We start from the raw sequence: 18,468 nt of genomic DNA on the forward strand, positions 1-18,468 counted from the left end.
CTCCCTCTACCACCTCCAAGTATAGAGGGTAGGACTGTTTTTATTTTATTTTATTTTTTGCTGAGTCAAGACTTTTGCTATTAAAAAAAAAATTCCATTCTCCTACCAATTATGATGAGATAATAGGTTATCCTGGCAGACTCATTTAAGTAACTTTTCAGGTATTCTCCTTGCAAGGAGAAATGTGCTCACACTTATCAGAAATGCAAATGTGGCATTTATTCAGCTTGATGTGAATAGTTTAGCACCGGGCAACCACAGCAGTGCCAGTTGGAATGCATTTCCGATTCCAAAAATTCACTCTTTCTCCCAGCTAATATGACATTCTTTAGAGGAAAAAAAATGTGCTTTTGCTTCAGTGCCAGGCAACAAAAATGCCCCTTTGGTGGGGCTTTTTATTTTCACTGAAAACCTGTTATTGTGTGCAGTTCATCAGGACAGAGTAGCAATAAAAGGACTTGATGCCCACATCGCTTTCATGATGGCCCAGTTCTAAGAGCGCTGACATACAGGTCAATCAATGTTTGGGATGACAGTGGGTGTTATTCTCCAGAGAGGACAGCAGTATAATAATAATGTTTATTGGCCATCATTTTCAATGATTTCATGCCATCCTTTAGGAGATGAATGAACAGAGCTTGGCTGCAGGCATCTATGTAAATAAATTACACATTAAGAGCCAGTGAGTTGCAATCATCTTTCTTAGAGAATGCACTAAATAGTTGCAATCAGTGAAATAGATGACAAATTGTGTTAAAGATGCTTTTCAGATATGGTGTCACTGTGGCTGAAATGAGATGGTGTGTGTGTGTGTGTGTGTGTGTGTGTGTGTGTTGAGGAATAAGGGGAGACAAATGAGAGTTGAGATAAATCTCATTGTTTTCTTAGGTATGTGTTAGCACACAAGACCTCACTGGAAATAACTGATTGGGCATTTTGCCTTTCCTACGTGAAAAGATATATTATTGACAAAGGGACAACAATGTCTAAAGTCTTTAATAACATATTACTGTTCTTCTTGCTACAGTGTTAAAGTTAAGGTCTCAAAACCAGTTGTGCCTCCCCCACCTTCTCATCATAGGGCCTCTTTCTGCAATGACCACTTAAATTATTGAGATCTCTTAGAATTAAGATTGATTGGTGAAGCTGGGTGGTGGGAGTGAAATGACTTGGATAGACAATACAGTGAAATGGAAAACATTGGCTTTGTTGGAAAGTATATGGATTTGAACCCCACTTTTGTTACCGACTACCTTGGCGGCTTTGGGTAAGCCTCAATGAATCCTAAATCTGTACTTGAAGACCTCCAAGGAGGTAGGACTAATTAAATCCCAAGAGGGCCATTTTTGGTTTTGGACAGCTCCAATGGTAGGAAGTCAGTTGGTTTTCTGATATCAAGCCCAAGTCTGCCTGTCTACAATCTCTAGCCATTGCTGTTGGTTTTACTCTCCAGCCCAACCAGAATGAATCCAGTCCCTCTTCCACATAACAGTAACTCTAACACCCTCCAACCCAGAGTCTTCCCTTCTCCAGGTTAACCCTCTCTGATTCCTTGACCAATTCTCATATGACATGTACTGAAGGCCTTTCAGAACTGTGGCTACTTTCCTCTAGAAATTTTTTACCTGATCAACATCTTTTTTAAACTGTGGCACATAGAATGGAATATGATGCTCTACCAGTCTAATCAGAGCATAGTGCAGGGGGATTGTCACCTCCTTGTTTCTGGAAGTGACGTTTCCTTTAGTGTAGCCCAAGATAGTTTTAATATTACTGGCTGCCACATCATACATCTAACTCATATTGAACTTTTAAGCCAATAAAAGCAGCGGATATTTTCCCAAAAAATGTCATCCCACATCCTGTGCTTGTGAGGCTGATTTTTTATATAAGATTTAGCATAAGACTTTACATTCATATCCTACTGAATTTTACCTTATTAGGTTCAGTCCACTGATCAAGCCTGTCAAGATCTTATTGGATCCTGACTCAATCATCCAATGTGATAGTTATGTGATGAGTATACTATCTTTGCCTTTATTCAAGTCGTAGATAAAAATATTTGTCAACATTAGGCCACTCACAGTTGCCTAGGGTACCCCAATAGAGACTTCCTGCCAAGCATAGGCAGGCATAGAGAATGGGTGGGGTATCCCCCAAGTTAAGACCGGAGCTCTATGCACACTTATGCTGCCATGCTGCCATTATGACATTAACAATTACATTTTGTATCCAGCCACTTTCAGATCTATCTAATTATATGATTATATGATACATATCATTCTGTCTTCTCCAAAAGAATGATATGAAATATTTTAACATAGTTTTGCTAAAATCTAATTACATTCTATTCTTTATATACTAGCTTATTAAAAGGAAATAAATTAATTGGATATGACCTGTTCTTGATGAAACCATGTCTCTGCAACTATTGCTTCCTTTTCTAGATGTTTACTAATCATTGTTTTAATCTTTTCCTTCTCTTCTTCCTCCTCCTCCTCCTCCTTCTCCTCCTTCTTTTTCCTTTTCCCCTTCCCCTTCTCCTCCCCCTTCTCTTCCTCCCTTTCCAATATTTGCCCTTCCTTATTCTGACTCCTTCACCTGTATAGCCCTTGGTAAATCACATAATCTCTTTAGGTTAGATTAGATGACCTGTTAGGTCCTTTTCAGCTTTAAGTCTATGGCCCTGTGACTGTGGATCTACAAAATCTTTGGGTTTCAATTTCTTCATCTGTACAATGAAGGGGTCAACTCATGAGATCTTAGCTCTAAACCAGCACATCCAAAATTTAACTCATTATCATTTCCTCCCTCCCCAAAAAAACCCCTCCTCTCTTCCCTGTTGCTGTTGAGGCAAATATGTAAATATTTATAAATATTACATAGGTAAATATGTAAAAATTCTGTGAATATGTTGAAGGCACCACCATTCTTCTAGTCCCCCAGGCTCACAACCTAAGTGTCATCCTCAACTCCTCAGTTCCTCTCACCCGCTTATTGAATTTGTATCCGAGGCCTATTGGTTTTACATGTAACATCTCTCGAAAATACCCTCTTCTCTCCTCTGCCACCACCCTGGTGCAGTCCTTCATCCCCTCATTCCTGAAGTATTATAACTGCCTATGGTTGGGTCTGCCTACCTCAAATTTCTCTCCACTCTGATCCACCCTCCATTTAGCTACCAAAGTGATCCTGCAGTTTTAAGTTTTAACCATGTCACTTCCCCAACCCTTACCCCACTCCAGTGGCTTCCTAGCACTGCCAGGATCAATAAAAAATCCTTCAGTTCTCAAAGCATTCGTAACATGTTCTCCCTACACCTTTTTCAGATGTATATCTCACATCTCCTCCCGAGTCCTCTGTAGTCCATGAACACTGGCCTCCTTCTTCTTCCTTAAACAAGACATGCCATCAACTGTGGGCATTTTCACTGGCTACCCCATGCCTGGAACCTCATGCCTGGAATACTCTCCCTCCTCTCTTTTGGCTCCAGGATTCCCTGGCTCCCTTCAATTCCTAGCTAAAATCTCACCTTCTACGAGAAGCTTTTCAAAGTCCCCCTTTAATTCTATTGCCTTTCCTCTATTGACCATTTCAGATTTACCCTGTATATATCTTGTTTGCACATAGTTTGCACATTGTCTCCTTGACACATATTGAAACTCCTTGAGAAGGAACTGTCTCTTACCTTTCTTTGTATCCCTAGTACTTACAGATCACAGAAACTAAATACTGTAAATATTCATTGACTGCCTGCCTAATTCTTTGACCCTTCATTTTTCCACTGGGACTAGCCCTGGTCCCAAAATTACATTGCTCTATATTTTCCCACATGTTTTCTTCCAAGTCCAATGACATGGCTAAAAGACAATGAAATACAGCTGCCCCATCACCCCCTTCTTGCCTGGCAAAGAGTGACTGATTTTTCCCTCTCAGGTTCATGCTACCTTGTATGGCCCTTACTGGAACAGAGCTCATTCAGTGTCTGTGTAAAAAGCTCTGCTTGCATTTGGCTTCCAATATTGTCATTTTGTCATACTCAAATGATATTTGAGTGAAATGTAAAGATAGGATAATGAGGCATCTGATAGAATGTAGGTTCATTTGACAAGGCTTCTTTAACAGATCGATACATTCTTAATGCTTTAAACCTAAGACGTTTATTGTTCAGACTACCCACTCCTCATGTTTTCCACATGCTTTTTACTCCCTTTTATAAAAAGTAATGGCTTGTTTCTTTAGGAATAAAAAGAAAAATGTCTTTAGGCTACCCCTTTGTATTTTGTCTCAATGCAACTAATATCTTTCATAATCCTAGAGGCATTATCAAAAGAAGGTGCAGGATCTGTTTTCTTTTCTTTTCTTTTCACAAAAAAGGCTTCACCCTCCTCTTTTTCTTGTTATACAAATTGTATTTTTTTTTAGTTTCCCTATCTTTGTGCTTGTCTCCAGACTGAATATGCAACCTTTTGGTTTTCTAGACTCTTATTTATGATGCCTCAAATGAGGGCTCAGGCAGAAAACAAAGCTGAAGACTTGCTCTTCTCTTTAGCCATTTCCAAAGAAACATGGAATTATACAGTCTTTCTAGGCAAGAGGAGCTATGTTAGGCCCACTAAGGCATTCATGTTTCTGCCCATTAAGAATGAGAAAAGAGACATGCAGTTAAAATTGGCTAAGTGCTGCATACTGTATAATGCAATCTAGTTTACAGTAATGAAAGAGGCTTTTTTGCATGTTAAGTGGTAATTGAGTTGCATTGGAAAAGGAAATGGAATACTCAGTGTTTCTGTCTTGCCAAGTCATACTTTATATATGGCAGCTTAAAGGTATTAATTCCAATTTAGGTAATTGACATATACTTCCAAAGCATGCATACCATTCCTCTAGACAGTGAACATCTACATGGAGTAAATCTTCTCCTGACCTCTGCCTCCCCTCTAGGTTCTTCTGGGTCTAACATAGCAATGATTAGGCTCTTAGCACCATACTTCTGTGTGTGTGTGTGTGTGTGTGTGTGTGTGTGTGTGTGTGCATGCAGCTTTTTCCCCTTTAAACAACATTTGCCCAAGATGTATGCAAGGGGGGGAGAAATTTCACCTCCTTCCTTCCCTTCAGTGAGTTATCCTTTTGCATTAATGCCCCTCAAATGGATCTGACCAAAGGAGATCGTATCATCAGAAAATATATAGCCTTTGAGATGGTTGGAGTAAAGATGGAGAGGAGTATCTGACCTAGAAGATGGAGACCTGAGTGCAAGCTACAGGGAGCTGATTCCTAAGAGGATGATAGCAGCTAGGCACATAACTCTGAGTTCAGTGGGAAATTAGAAAAATGAGGCTGACAAAGGTAGGATTTCATGGCTACAGACTATGCAGCAGAGGAGGAGAGGGAATGATTTCACAATGTTTTAAGTAGTGATGTTCCAAGAGACAAAAAGCCTTTTCTACCTCTTTTCTATGTTTAACACATCTTTCATTATTATTTGTATATGGCATTGAGTAGTGACTGTTCGGGGATGTGTACAGAAACACCTTGGCACAAAGACTGTAATATTAGGGGTAGTATCAAGAAGTTTGACAGAAGAATGGAACTGCTGATTCCATTGCTATTGGAAACTTCCAGGTGAGAAACTTCCAGGCCGGCACCCTATTTGCAATTTATAGTCTCAGAACATTGCCTAGAGCACCTGACAATTAAATAACTTGACCAGAGTCTCACAGGTGTCACAGATGCAAATTGTCCCCAGATCTTCCTGGCTTCAAGGTTAGCCCTGACCACTGTGCACACTGCCTTTCATTCGAGAGTTTGATCAAATTACTTAACCTCAATGTGCCTCAGGTGACACCCCCAAGATTTGACTTGTAAGTCACCATTGGGTTGTGATCTGGAGGTAGAGGGAGTTCTTCCTGTTGGGGAAGTCATCCAGGAGTGGGGAAACTGTGGCCCTGAGGCCTCATGTGCCTGCTAGGTCCTCAAGTGTGGCCCTTTGACTGAATCCAAACTTCACAGAACAAATCCCCTTAATAAAAATACTGAAGTTCAATCCTCACACCACCATTTCTTTGATCTGGTAAGTGTAAACACCCTTAGATGGAGTGACATCAATTAGGACGGAGGGATATTTTAGATAGAGGATCAAGGGCACTCTTGAGCATCTTTCAAATCATACCATGTTACTAGTACTAGTTAACAAAGTAGTTAAGGGTGGGGCCAACACAATTCATTTTTTCTTTATATATATAAGAATTCTCTCTCTATATATATATAAGAAAGTGTCTTATCTTATTTAATACCATTTAATTCATGCTTAAGGATAATAACTTTACTCATAAACCTGAAAGCCTTGAGGAAATAGTCAAACCCATGTAAAAGTACAGGTTCAGATAGCCTCATTTCTGATCTCCGGCAGCATAGAATCAGGTGACTTTCCATCAAGTCCCAGAGATTCATCCCAGGACATGTCAGGTTTACTTTATGTATTGAGGTCCTAGCTCTGATATTTACTACATTGTGACCCTGAGCAATCTTTCTAGGCCTTCGTTTTTTCATCTGTAAAATGAAGAGTTTGGACTAGTAGGCTTATACCCCAAAGAGAACAAAGAAAGAAGGAAATATGTATGAAATACATCCAAAATATTTAAAGTAGCTCTTTTTGTGGTGGCAAGGAATTGGAAACTAAAAGATATGCCCATCATTTGGGGAATTAACAAATTAGGACACGAATATGGTTGCTGTTTAATTATTTCAGCTGTGTCCGACTCCTCATGATCCCATTTGGGGTTTATCTTGAAAAAGATACCGGAGTGGTTTGCCATTTCTTTCTCCAGCTCATTTTACAAATGAGGAAACTAAGGCAAACAGGGTTAAGTGACTTGGCCAGGGTGACACAGCTGGTAAGTCTGAGGCCAGATTTTAACTCAGGTCTTCCTCATTCCAGGCCCGAGATGTGATGAAAGGGATGGTTTCAGAGAAACCTAGGAAGAATTGTATGAATTGACATAAAGTGAGCAGAAACCAAGAGAATAATGTATGCAATCATAACAACACTGTAAAAACAAACAATTTTGACTTGAAAATTCTAATCAATGCAGAAGACCAGACAGAAAAGTAATAGATAAAAGATTCAGACCATGTCATGCATTTCTGGACATAACCAACTCAGAAACGTGTTTTGCTTGGCAAGGCATATTTGTTACAAAGGTTTTCTTTTTCTTCCCCCTCCCCCTCCCCCAGTTTCAAGGGGGTAGGCAGAAGGAAGAAAAAACAAATGCTTATCAATGGAAAATCAAGTGAAAAATTTTAATGCAAAAAATAAAATGAAGAGTTAGACTAAATGATATCTAGGTCCCTTCTCCCTGTCACAGTTTATGATCTCTTAGAGTGATAATAGTTTTTATCTCTGAGCCCAGGGTAAAGAGAAAAAAAAAGTTCCTGTTGCTGTTTTCTGTCAGAATCAGTTACACAGAGATCACCATCAGAAGGACATATTCATCTATTTCAAGTTTGTTGTTTATATGTAAGGACCTTCTGGTGTCAATCTTGACATTTATGAACCCCACACCTCAAATGCAGAGGTCAAAAGCATCTGAGCCATCAATTTCTCACCTGTTCCAAGCAGGCAGAGAAGAAACATCACCCCTTCACCTTTTCTCTGCTCCTCTCTTCCCCCTCCTTTCTATTCTCCTTGGGAAATGAGTACAGGGAAGAATGTGTGTAAACCCATAAAAAATGTCCTTACAGCTCTTAGGAGCCTGTCTTCTTAGATGTCTTCAGCAATATAGTGATTCTCAACTAACATCGAGTTAGAAAGCTGAGCAAAATGGCCCCTCATCCTGTTTAGCTGCAGGCAGGAAAATAGTGGGTTGCCTTTTGTCCTACAGAAATGGAAATTCAGGGGATGCCCATGAGTCATTTTGAAAGTAATAAGGGATCTTCCATTTATTAATAGGGCAAGATCCCTTGTCCAAACTGACAGCCCATCTTCAGAACTGGACATGGAACAAATAGACAAAATGCTAGGTTGGGAATCAAAGGATCTAAGTAAATCCTAGCTGTTACTCACCAACTATGGAACCTTAGACACATTACTTAACCTTTTTGCAAGACAGTTTCTTCATCTGGAATGAATGAATGAACCCATTTGTTAAAAACTCACTATGTGCCCAGTAAAACACTAAATATTGGAGATACAAATACAAGCAAGTAAAGCAGTGTCTGTCCTCAAGACAGTTCTTTAAGAACTTCCATTCCAATCATGGAAGAGAATACACTTAGAAGCTGATGGGCAGGGATACATGTTCTGGACAGGGAAATCAGAGGGAACGGTGTCTTGGGTCATATTGGATGGCACATCCTCTCCTAAAGGAGAACACTAATGGTAGTGTTCTCATACTAGCACCCCCACCTTATGTTTGTGTGTGTGTGTGTGTGTGCATGTGTGTGTGTGTGTGTGTGTGTGTGTGTGTGTATACACCTGTTTGAGGAGAGGGAGGGCTTGCAATAGTCTGGTGGGGCTGGGAAGAGAGGACATAAGGAGGTTAGGTGTGTGGAATGATGGCATGGAAATGACTGGGAAGTGGACAGAGGGTCTGGATCCAGTCAAGATAAAGTCAACGGATGCTTACCGATCAGCACCCATAGACTGAGTGCTGAGATGGAAGTGAGGGCTTATGTATAGTTTCATAGCAGGCATATGACCAGGAAGGGTATTATAGTCGGTTAATGTAAAATGAGTGGGTTGGATTAGCTGATCTCAAAGGTCGTTTGAAGCTTAAGTCTATGATTTTGGGATCATAAGATATTTCAGATCTTAAAATACAGAAGGTACAGCATTGTCTCCAATCCTCAGGAGGGCAGGGTTGAGTTGGCCTAGGTCACAGCAAGGAGGAATGGTGGATAATAATCATGTAAAGCTTAAAAGTAACTTTAAAATTACATAATCCCTCAGACACTTGACACTTAACTAGCTGTGTGACCCTAGGTAAGTCACTTAACTCTGATTGCCTCACCAAAAAAACAAAAACAAACAAACAAACAAACACCAACAACATAAAATTACATAGTTGACCTTTCCCATTTTATTGATTAGTAAAATTAAGAGTAGTAAAATGAACTTGACTTTTCCAAGGCTACATAGATAATAAGTGGTATATGATTAAGATTATGTGAACTGAAAAGATAGAGAGAAAGATGGGATAGGGTGGGGTAGGGAATGTCTTCCCTTCTTCTCCCTTTCCCTTTTCTGGATAACCATTTATATCCTGTCCTCAGACTGTTGGTGTGCCCCTTGGACCCTCTTCACTGTGTCTGTTGTTGACCTCATCAGCTCCCATGGGCTTAACAGATATCTCCAACCCTAGTTCTAGTCCTATTCAAACTGGATATCTCAGAGGCATTTCAAACTCCATGTGGCCAAAAACAGAACTCATTTTCTTTCCCCCTAAAATTCCCTTTTAAATTTAGCTATTAATGAACAAAGGCACCATTATCCTTCTTGTCATATATATTCACATCTTTGGCGTCATCTTTGGCATCATCCTTGAGTCTTCCTTCTTCGCACTTCATATCCAATCAGTTGTCAAATCTTATCTTTTCTACTTCCACAATGTGATTTTCATTGACGGATGAGCTGCAGCCAGCTTGAACCAACTCTCAAAGTCAATTGTTTATCTCTACTAGGTCTGTATCACAAAGATATCAAAGAAAAGGGAAAAGTACCTATTTGTAGAAAAATATTTATCACAGCTCTTTTCGCAGTGGCAAAGAATTTGAAATCGAGCAGATGCCCATGAATTGAGGAATGGTTGAACCAGATCGTGGTATGCGATTGTGATTGAATACTATTGTGCTATAAAAAATGATGAGCAGAATGATTTCAGAAAAAAACCTGTGAAGACTTATGGAAACAACTGATGTAAAGTGAAGTGAGCAGAACAAGGAAAACACTGTACACAGTAACGGCAATATCATAAGGATAATCAACTGTAAAAGACTCAGCTACTCTGATCAAGAAAATGATCCAAAATAATTCCAAAGAACCCATGATTAAAAATGCTATTCACCTCCAGAAAGAGAACTAATGAACTATGAATGCAGATTGAAGCATACTTTTTTTACGTTATTTTTCTTGGTGTTTTTACTGTGTTTTCTTTTGCAACATGGCTAATATGGAAATATATTTTGCATGTGTAATTAATATCAAATTGTTTACCTTCTCAGGCAGACAAAAGAGAGAGAATCTGGAACTCAAAATTTTAAAAGATGAATGTTAGATTTTGTTTCTATATAAATACTTGTCAATTGAAGGAATGATCAGTTTTCTTTGGTTTGATTCATTGTACTTCCTCCAGACAGAGTCACACTTTAACTATGCCAGACAAATCAGAAACCATATAATTTCAAAGGTTTTCCCACATTGGAGATTCTCCAACCTTTCTTGGTATCCTTTTTTGTTTTTTAATATCCAATAACCCAAACCATTAAGAAGTTATTTTTCTTTGTAAACCAAGCTTTCCCCTGACCTGTCTGCTCTTTGTTTGATGTAAATGGAGATAAGCTCACCCTCCTTCTGTGCAAGGGCTCTTAATGACAACAGATTTCCTTTCACTCCTTTTTCCCTCATGAAGAATAGCTACAATTCTCTGGACTTTATGTGAAAACTGTTTTATGATTGGCTTTGTAAATCTTCATTTTACCATCTCAGTCTTTCCATGTTCCCCTTCAATTTCAGAGTCCTAAATTCAGCACATGGCACACATTAGCACCTACGTCTCAGGGTTATTGTGAGGATTAAATGAGATAACATGTCTAAAGGGTTTAGCACAGTGCCTGTAAACTAGTGGTGTTTAATAAGTACTTATTCCCTTCCCTCTATATTTCTTTTCAAGACAATAACTACAACTACAACATTTAGAAACATTCTAAGCAACTGCAACTCTCTAATGAATTCACTTGTAATAAGTGTGTCTGCCTTATACCCCTGATCATTCCACAAAGGTGTGGGCTATATTTTATGTAACTCTTGTATACCCTCCTCTCAGGGATTTGAGAGGCTCAGAATAGCACTTTGTAAACCTTAAAACATGCAATAAATTCCTGTTATCATTAATATGTATATCTATACATATGTGTATATATAGAGAGTGTGCATGTGTTTGTATGTATGTATGCACACATATCTATGTGTAACCATGTGTATAAATATGCACGTATGCACAGGTATTTAGACCATATGCATATGTACTCAAGTACATCTATGTAGATGGCAAACCAGTCTTGAAGCCAGAAAGACCCAGGTTAAAGGCTTACCTCTGAAACACTCTAGCTGTGAGTCCCTGGGCAAGTCAATGAATCTCATGGTGCCCTGGGCAATTCCCTAAGAATAAAAGATGGAAATTAGGTGCAGACTTGTATCAGTAGGGTTTCTGAGCTCCCTATGCCAATGAAACCACAGATCCGGCCTCTATCACCAGCATCAGAGTGTCTGTCATATAGTAGGAGCTCAATAAATGCTTACTGATGGATAGGTAATTTAGACATTCCTTACAATACAATACTAATTCATTACATTTATATACCACGTTTTATTTTAACATGAAAATCATGGGCATCAACTCTAAGAGGAAAACAGCAATGTCATCCATTGTCCTGTGCTCACCCACCCTCATTTACTTCAAATGTCCCCAGGCCTCATTCACATGATTTTATTTGTTTATTTATTCATTAGTACGCAGGTAATTTTGCCTCTGTGATATGATGATCCCACTTCAAATTCAATATCCACTATCTACCTTGATCTCACTTTCAATGCTGACTTCCAGTTTTCTCTCTTCTATTTAAAAGGTTGGGCTTTTTTCCCCCTATTCATACATATCCAGCCACACTGGTTTGCATTTTCAAAGTCAAATCTCATTGTTATTCTTTCCCTCAGTCCTTTTGTATCACTTCTCTGATATCCCTGGTATTCATAATATCTCCCAAATGAGAACCATCTGTGAATTTCATCAGCCCGCTGTCTATTCCCTACCCTGGCTTATGAATGAAGATGTTAAATAAGAGAAGACATCAGAGGCCAGACGCTCCCTGCAGCCCCCCACAAGGAGCCTGGTCTGCTGTTTATGACACTTCCTCACTTGTGTTCATTACCCTTTGTTTAGAGTCTTTCAGGTAATTTTCAATCCCAAGTGATGAAACTCATGCCCTAAAGAATTGAAGGTTTGGCAAATAATTGCCCTGTGTAAAGTGAGCTAGCCCACTTTTTGACAAGCTCTGGGTCTTGGAAAAATAATTACCTGGCTTTCCCCTCCACCCCACACCTATAACTTGGTCTCCTACTGCATCCAGGGCCATCTCCAGTCATCCTGATCTCTATCTGGCCACTGGACCAAGATGGCTCCAGAGGAGAAAGTGAGGCTGGTGACTTTGCCCCACCTCACTTAAATCCAATTGACTTGCAAGTCATGGCGTCACTTCCCTGATGTCCTGGTCCTCTTTGAGAAGGAAGGACAAACAACAAACAACAACAACACCCACAACTGATATTTTTCTGTGCATCATTATCAGCTGAGTTGGGTCTTTGTGCCTCTGCTTGACTGTAATCTCTATGAAGACAGGGATTCACTCCCTGCTAACTGAATTTTGTATCTTCCCCAGTATCTACTTTATATGCAAATTAATACTTCTTCATTGAATTTATGGATAACAGCTGAGTGGGTAAATAAGTAGATAAATGGCTAGCTGGATTGATAAATGGATGAAGGGAAAGAGAGATGGAGAAATGATGGATGGGTGAATGGATGGATGTAATATGAGTAGATTGGTAGATCAATGAAAAATATACTGATAGCTAGCATTTATACAGGACTTTTAAGGTTTACAAAGCACTTTACAAATGTTACCTATTTAATCCCCTTAACAACACTTTGAGATAGGGCTATTATTATCCCCATTTTACAGCTAAGGAAACTGAGGATTAGAGAGGTTAAGTGACTTAGCTAGGGTCACACAGCTAATAATTGTCTGAGGAGGGATTTGATTTAGTTATTCCTATTTCCAAATCTAGTACATTTACAACACAGTTTCACAGTGGTGAAATATATATGTACATGATACATATATACGTACAAATGGAGCAATATATAATTATATAGAATATATGTATATATGTATAGTTTTTATGTAACCATATATAGTTCATTGTTAATCTGTTTTCCTGTAAACTAAATATTTTATTAATACAACAGTGCCCAGGGGCAGCTACTTGGCGCATTGGGAGAGCTCCAGCCTTGGAGGCAGGAGGACCTGAGTTCAAATCTGACCTTAGACACTTGACACTTAACTAGCTATGTGACCCTGGGCAATTCACTTAACCCCAATCGCCTCACAAAAACAAAATTCAACAGAGCCCAGTAAGAACATGGATCAGCATTAAATAGGTTGGATAAATTACAGGGGAAAAAAAATGTATCCCCTTGAATAGATCATATAGTTAAAGAAGGTTAGCCTATAAAGGTGGGGTCTTAGGATCAGAGGGCCACAGATATAGAGTTGAAAGTGATCTTAAAGGACTTCTTGGCCAAACCCCTCATTTTATAGCTGAGCAAATTCAGGTCCAAAGATCTTGTCACTACTCAAAAGTCACACATAAAAATGGGAGAGAAGGGAAGTGGGAGGAGAGGGAGAACTAAAAAAACCAAAACTATTCATAGTGACCAAAGCTTAGTCCCAAAAGAGAAATTTGCCCTAGGGCAGGAAATTTAGAAGAAATTAACAGAAAAAAAAATTAAGTAGAAGAAATTCTTCTACTGAAGAAGGTGTGAGTAGAGTCTGATGGGAGAGTAGAGCACAGCCTAGGGGCAGAGAAGTTTAGGAATGAGTTCACAAGATGGGAGTGGTTCCTCCAGGGTTTCCAATAAAACTATTGTGGTTCCTCAGGGTGGAGTTGGAGCAGAGGGTAGAGGCTACATCTGGAAGGACTTGAGCTTTGATCTAGCCTAAGGATCATGTGGTAGTCTGGACTTCCAGAGTATGGACTCTGTCTGTATGTCTGTCTGTCGGTCTGTCTGTCTGTCTGTCTGTCTGTCTGTCTGTCTGTCTCTCTCTCTCTCTCTCTCTCTCTCTCTCTCTCTCTCTCTCTCTCTCTTCTGTGTGTGTGTGTGTGTTCATTTGCATGTATGTGTGGTTTGGTAGTCCTAACTTTTAGCCCAATTCCTGGCACATAGCAAGTATTTAATCAATGCTTATGGACTTGTGGATATTATACTCATCCCATCTTTGCAGCCTGTCAAGAATCTTTTTTATTCTGGCACTATCATCTCACAGTCCAACCCCTCATTTTACAGATAGGGAAACTGAGACCTAGAGAGATGAAGTGAGTTGGTCAAAGTCACATTGATACCAATGCATTAGCTATCCCTCCTAGCTCTGTGCCCCTAATAATTTGGCAAGTATGATATCTATGCCTTCATCCAAATCACTGATAAGATTTTGGCTAGCTCAGGGTCAAGGAAAGATGCCTAGGGTACTACACTAAAGAACTCTTCTAGATTAGATTCCTTAGAATGGATTGGATTTTTTAAGTCCTCAATTAGATTCATAAGACTCTAAACAAATATGCTTTTCAGGTTCTGGTTAGGTGTCTCCTTTCAGCTCTCTCTAAAAGCGTTTGTTGTTTTGCTATATAGGTAGCTGGGTGGTTCAATGGATAGAGCACTGGGGTTGGAGTCAGGAAGACTCATCTTCCTGAGTTCACATCTGATCTCATATGCTTACTAGTTATGTGACCCTGGGCAAGTCACTTAAACCTGTTTGCCTCAGTTTCCTCACCTGCAAAATGATCTGGAGAAGGAAATGGCAACCCATTCCTGTATCTTTGCCAAGAAAACCCCAATGGGGTCACAGAGCGTCAGACATGACTGAACAAAAACTTTGCCATAAAGATTACCTGTTTACCTATGCCAAGAATTTCTTTAATTTTTTTATATTTCTATTCCCAGTGCCTACATAGTGCCTGAAACATAGTAGGCACTTAATAAATGCTTGCTGATTGACTGGTCACTACCTTTTACACAGTAGGGTGTAGGTAACCACTGTCCCAATATGAAAACTTCATCACCATGGGAATTCCTGATGTGAACACTCCCTCCATGGAAACAAATTGAAAGCTATCAACAAATGAAACCTACAAACACTTAATAACAACAACTACTACTGGATTTTATATAGCACTTGAAAGTATGCAAAGCATTTTGCAAATATTATCTCAATTTATCCTCACAATAACTCTGGCAGAAAGGTGCTATTATTACTCCCATTTTATAGATGAGAAATCTAAGGCAGACAGCAGTTAAGTGATTTGCCCTGGGTCTCATGGTTCCTGTCAGCCTGGATTTGAACTCAGATTTTCTTGACTCCACATATTATTGTTGTTGTTATAATAATTATCATTAATTATTGATTACCACTACTTCTACTTTTACTACTACTGCTGCTACTACTATTACTACTACTACTGGTATCACCACTACTGTTACTGCTACTACTACTATACTACTTGTATTCCTACTACTGCTGCTGCTGCTATTACTATTATACTACTACTATTATTATTATTATTACTACTACTACTACTACTGGTATTACCACTACTGCTACTGCTACTGCAACTATGACTACTGCTGCTGCTGCTGCTACTATTACTACTACTACTACTACTACTACTACTACTACTACTACTACTACTACTACTACTACTACTACTACTATTACTACTACGATGATGATGGCAACAGTGACAAAATGCCTTCTATATGCCAGGCACCATGCTAAGTGCTGGAAATACAAAGAAAGGCAAAATAACAACAACAATAGCAATAACAATAATCATAATACTTTTTCTCAAAGAGCTCAAGTCCAGTGGGGGAGACAACATGCAAATAACAAACAATTATGTGCAAACAAGATATACACAAGATAAATTGAAAATAATCGCAGAGGGAAGGCATTCGCCTATAATTTTAATCTCTGAAGAGCTGTCTGAGGCTCAGGGAGATTAAGCACTCAGATCAAGGAAGTGACAGAGGTGGCATTTGAACCTACGTATCTCCCTCATTCCAAATTTAACAATCTATCCAATTTACCCATTGCCTTTATAGTTAACCATTAAAAGCTATAAAGCGACACATTTTCCCCTTTTCTTCTTCAGATTCTAAGCTAATTTAAAATATTGCAAAATTCCAAAATCATATATTGATATTTTACCATGATTTTTTCCTCATTATATTATCAGCAAATATATTTATGAGGGGGAAACTGCTGAGTATACACACACATACACACACACACACATGTGCACACACATGCACACACATAAATGCACGAGTGTGTACACACAAACACACACACACACACATACACGGATTCTATTGCATATTCTGGATGATTCCAGTTCTTAAGACACACATTTCTACTTTTCTCTCCTATATACTTTAATGAGAGGAGTGGCAGCATCTAGGGGCTGGGGGCATGGATTGCTGGGTTGTGGCTGTCATCCCATTTCTTTCCATAGCTCAGTCTGTGACTAAATCCTTCCAAGTAATGGGAACACCTTCTCTAGAACTACTTTGCTGGGCAGCTCTGAGCTTTAATTACTGTGATATCCAGGCAGACCAGTACAGTGAAAAGCGAGTAAGAGCCAGAGGACCTAGATACAAATTCCAGCATTTCTCCTGATTTGTTCAAAACCTGCTTCTGGGCACATATTGGCTTGTGACTTTAGCAGGGGGCTGAAAGGGATGATAAAAATTGATCTGGAGTCAGGTGACCTAGGTTCAAATCCCATGCCTGCCACTTATTACCTGTGAGACCTTGGCCAAGTCCTTTCACTGCTCATGGCTTCAATTTCCTCATCTTTAGAATAAAGGGGATGAACTAGATGGCTTTCAAGGTACCTTTAAATCTATGGTCCTGTAATCATCCTAATTTTGTAAAGTATCTTGAATGAATAGGTTATATATGTGTATTATGTATGTTTATATATTCTCTTTGTCTCTCTGCCTTCCTGTCTCTGTCTGCCTCTTCCTTTTCTCTCTCTTTCTCTTTCTCCCTCCTCTAAACTCTGTCCACTTAATTCTCTCTTTCCCTTCTCTTTCCTTCCTATTCCCTTTCTCTAGTCTCTTTTCTTTTCTCTCTCTCCTCCTCTCCCCCTCCTTTACCATCTCTCTCTATCCTACTCTTCCCCCCTTTCTCTCTCTCTCTCTCTCTTCCTCTCTCTCCCTCTCCCTCCCTCTCCCTCCCTCTCTCTTCCTCTCTCTCCCTCTCCCTCCCTCTCTCCCTCTCTCTCTCTCTCTCTCTCTCTCTCTCTCTCTCTCTCTCTCTCTCTCTCTCTCATATTAGATTTTCCTTCCTTCCTAAACAAAGGTTGTATCCTAGATATTCGATATTAGCTGCTATTATTAGAATTGGCCTTATTGGTCTCATTTCATTTTGCTTAAACATTTTATTATGTTTGTCCAACTGCTTGTGATTATTTCCCAGAATAATGGAGGCTATTCAGAGCTTTCTCCTGTCTCAAAGTGACAGAAGACTTAGAGTTTTCCCTGGGTACCTCTATCACTGATTTGAGTATCATTCTTCCACACATATCCCTCCATTTTGTGCTATCCATTCTTTCCAACTTTAAATATTATTTCAAACCCCGGAAGGCTTTATAAGCTTATCCACAAGCTCCATTTCAATAGACTTGCTCCAAGTTCACTCTCTGGCTGTGTTTACCCATGATTCATTGTACAGATGAATGTTGCCCCCTCCTCCCACCACCCCCCCGACAACTCCAGCTGCCCCTGACTCAGCCCTAGTGATGATTACCTTGCCTAAATGTACAAACAGTACAATGTACTGTTATACACTATTATGAATTTGAAAGATAAAGCAGATAATTTTCCCTCATTTATGGAGGAGAATAAAGACCTCTTGAGATCATTTTCTAAACTAAAGGATGCATTAGTCCTTCATGTTACATATCCTCTCAATATTTGGCAGTTTAAAGAATTATGCTTTTATGTTAAATAGAGAAATAAAGACCTGCTTTCTCAATCACTGCTCTCCTGCCTTTTAAGGAAAGAACAAGGTAGCTAGTACCATACTCTAAACAGAGAATTCACTCAGTAAATGTTTGTTAAAAAGAAGACAGGGATGGAAAGAGGATGGGAAGGAGGATGGGAGGGAGGGAAGAAGGAAAGAAAGAAGGAAGGAAAGAAGGAAGGAAGGAAGGAAGGAAGGAAGGAAGGAAGAAGGAAGGAAGGAAGGAAGGAAGGAAGGAAGGGAGGGAGGGAAAAAGGAAAGAAAAGGAAGGAAGGCAGGGAGGAAGGGAAGGAGGAAGGGAGGGAAGAAAAGGGGAGGGGAGGAGAAATGAAGGGAGAGATAGAAGGAGGAGGGAAGGAAGGAGAGAGGGAAGGAGGGACAAAGAGA

This window comes from Phascolarctos cinereus, unplaced genomic scaffold, assembly GCF_003287225.1.
Source record: "Phascolarctos cinereus isolate Bilbo 61053 unplaced genomic scaffold, phaCin_HiC Scaffold_1;HRSCAF=81, whole genome shotgun sequence".
In the NCBI taxonomy this organism is placed as follows: domain Eukaryota; kingdom Metazoa; phylum Chordata; class Mammalia; order Diprotodontia; family Phascolarctidae; genus Phascolarctos; species Phascolarctos cinereus.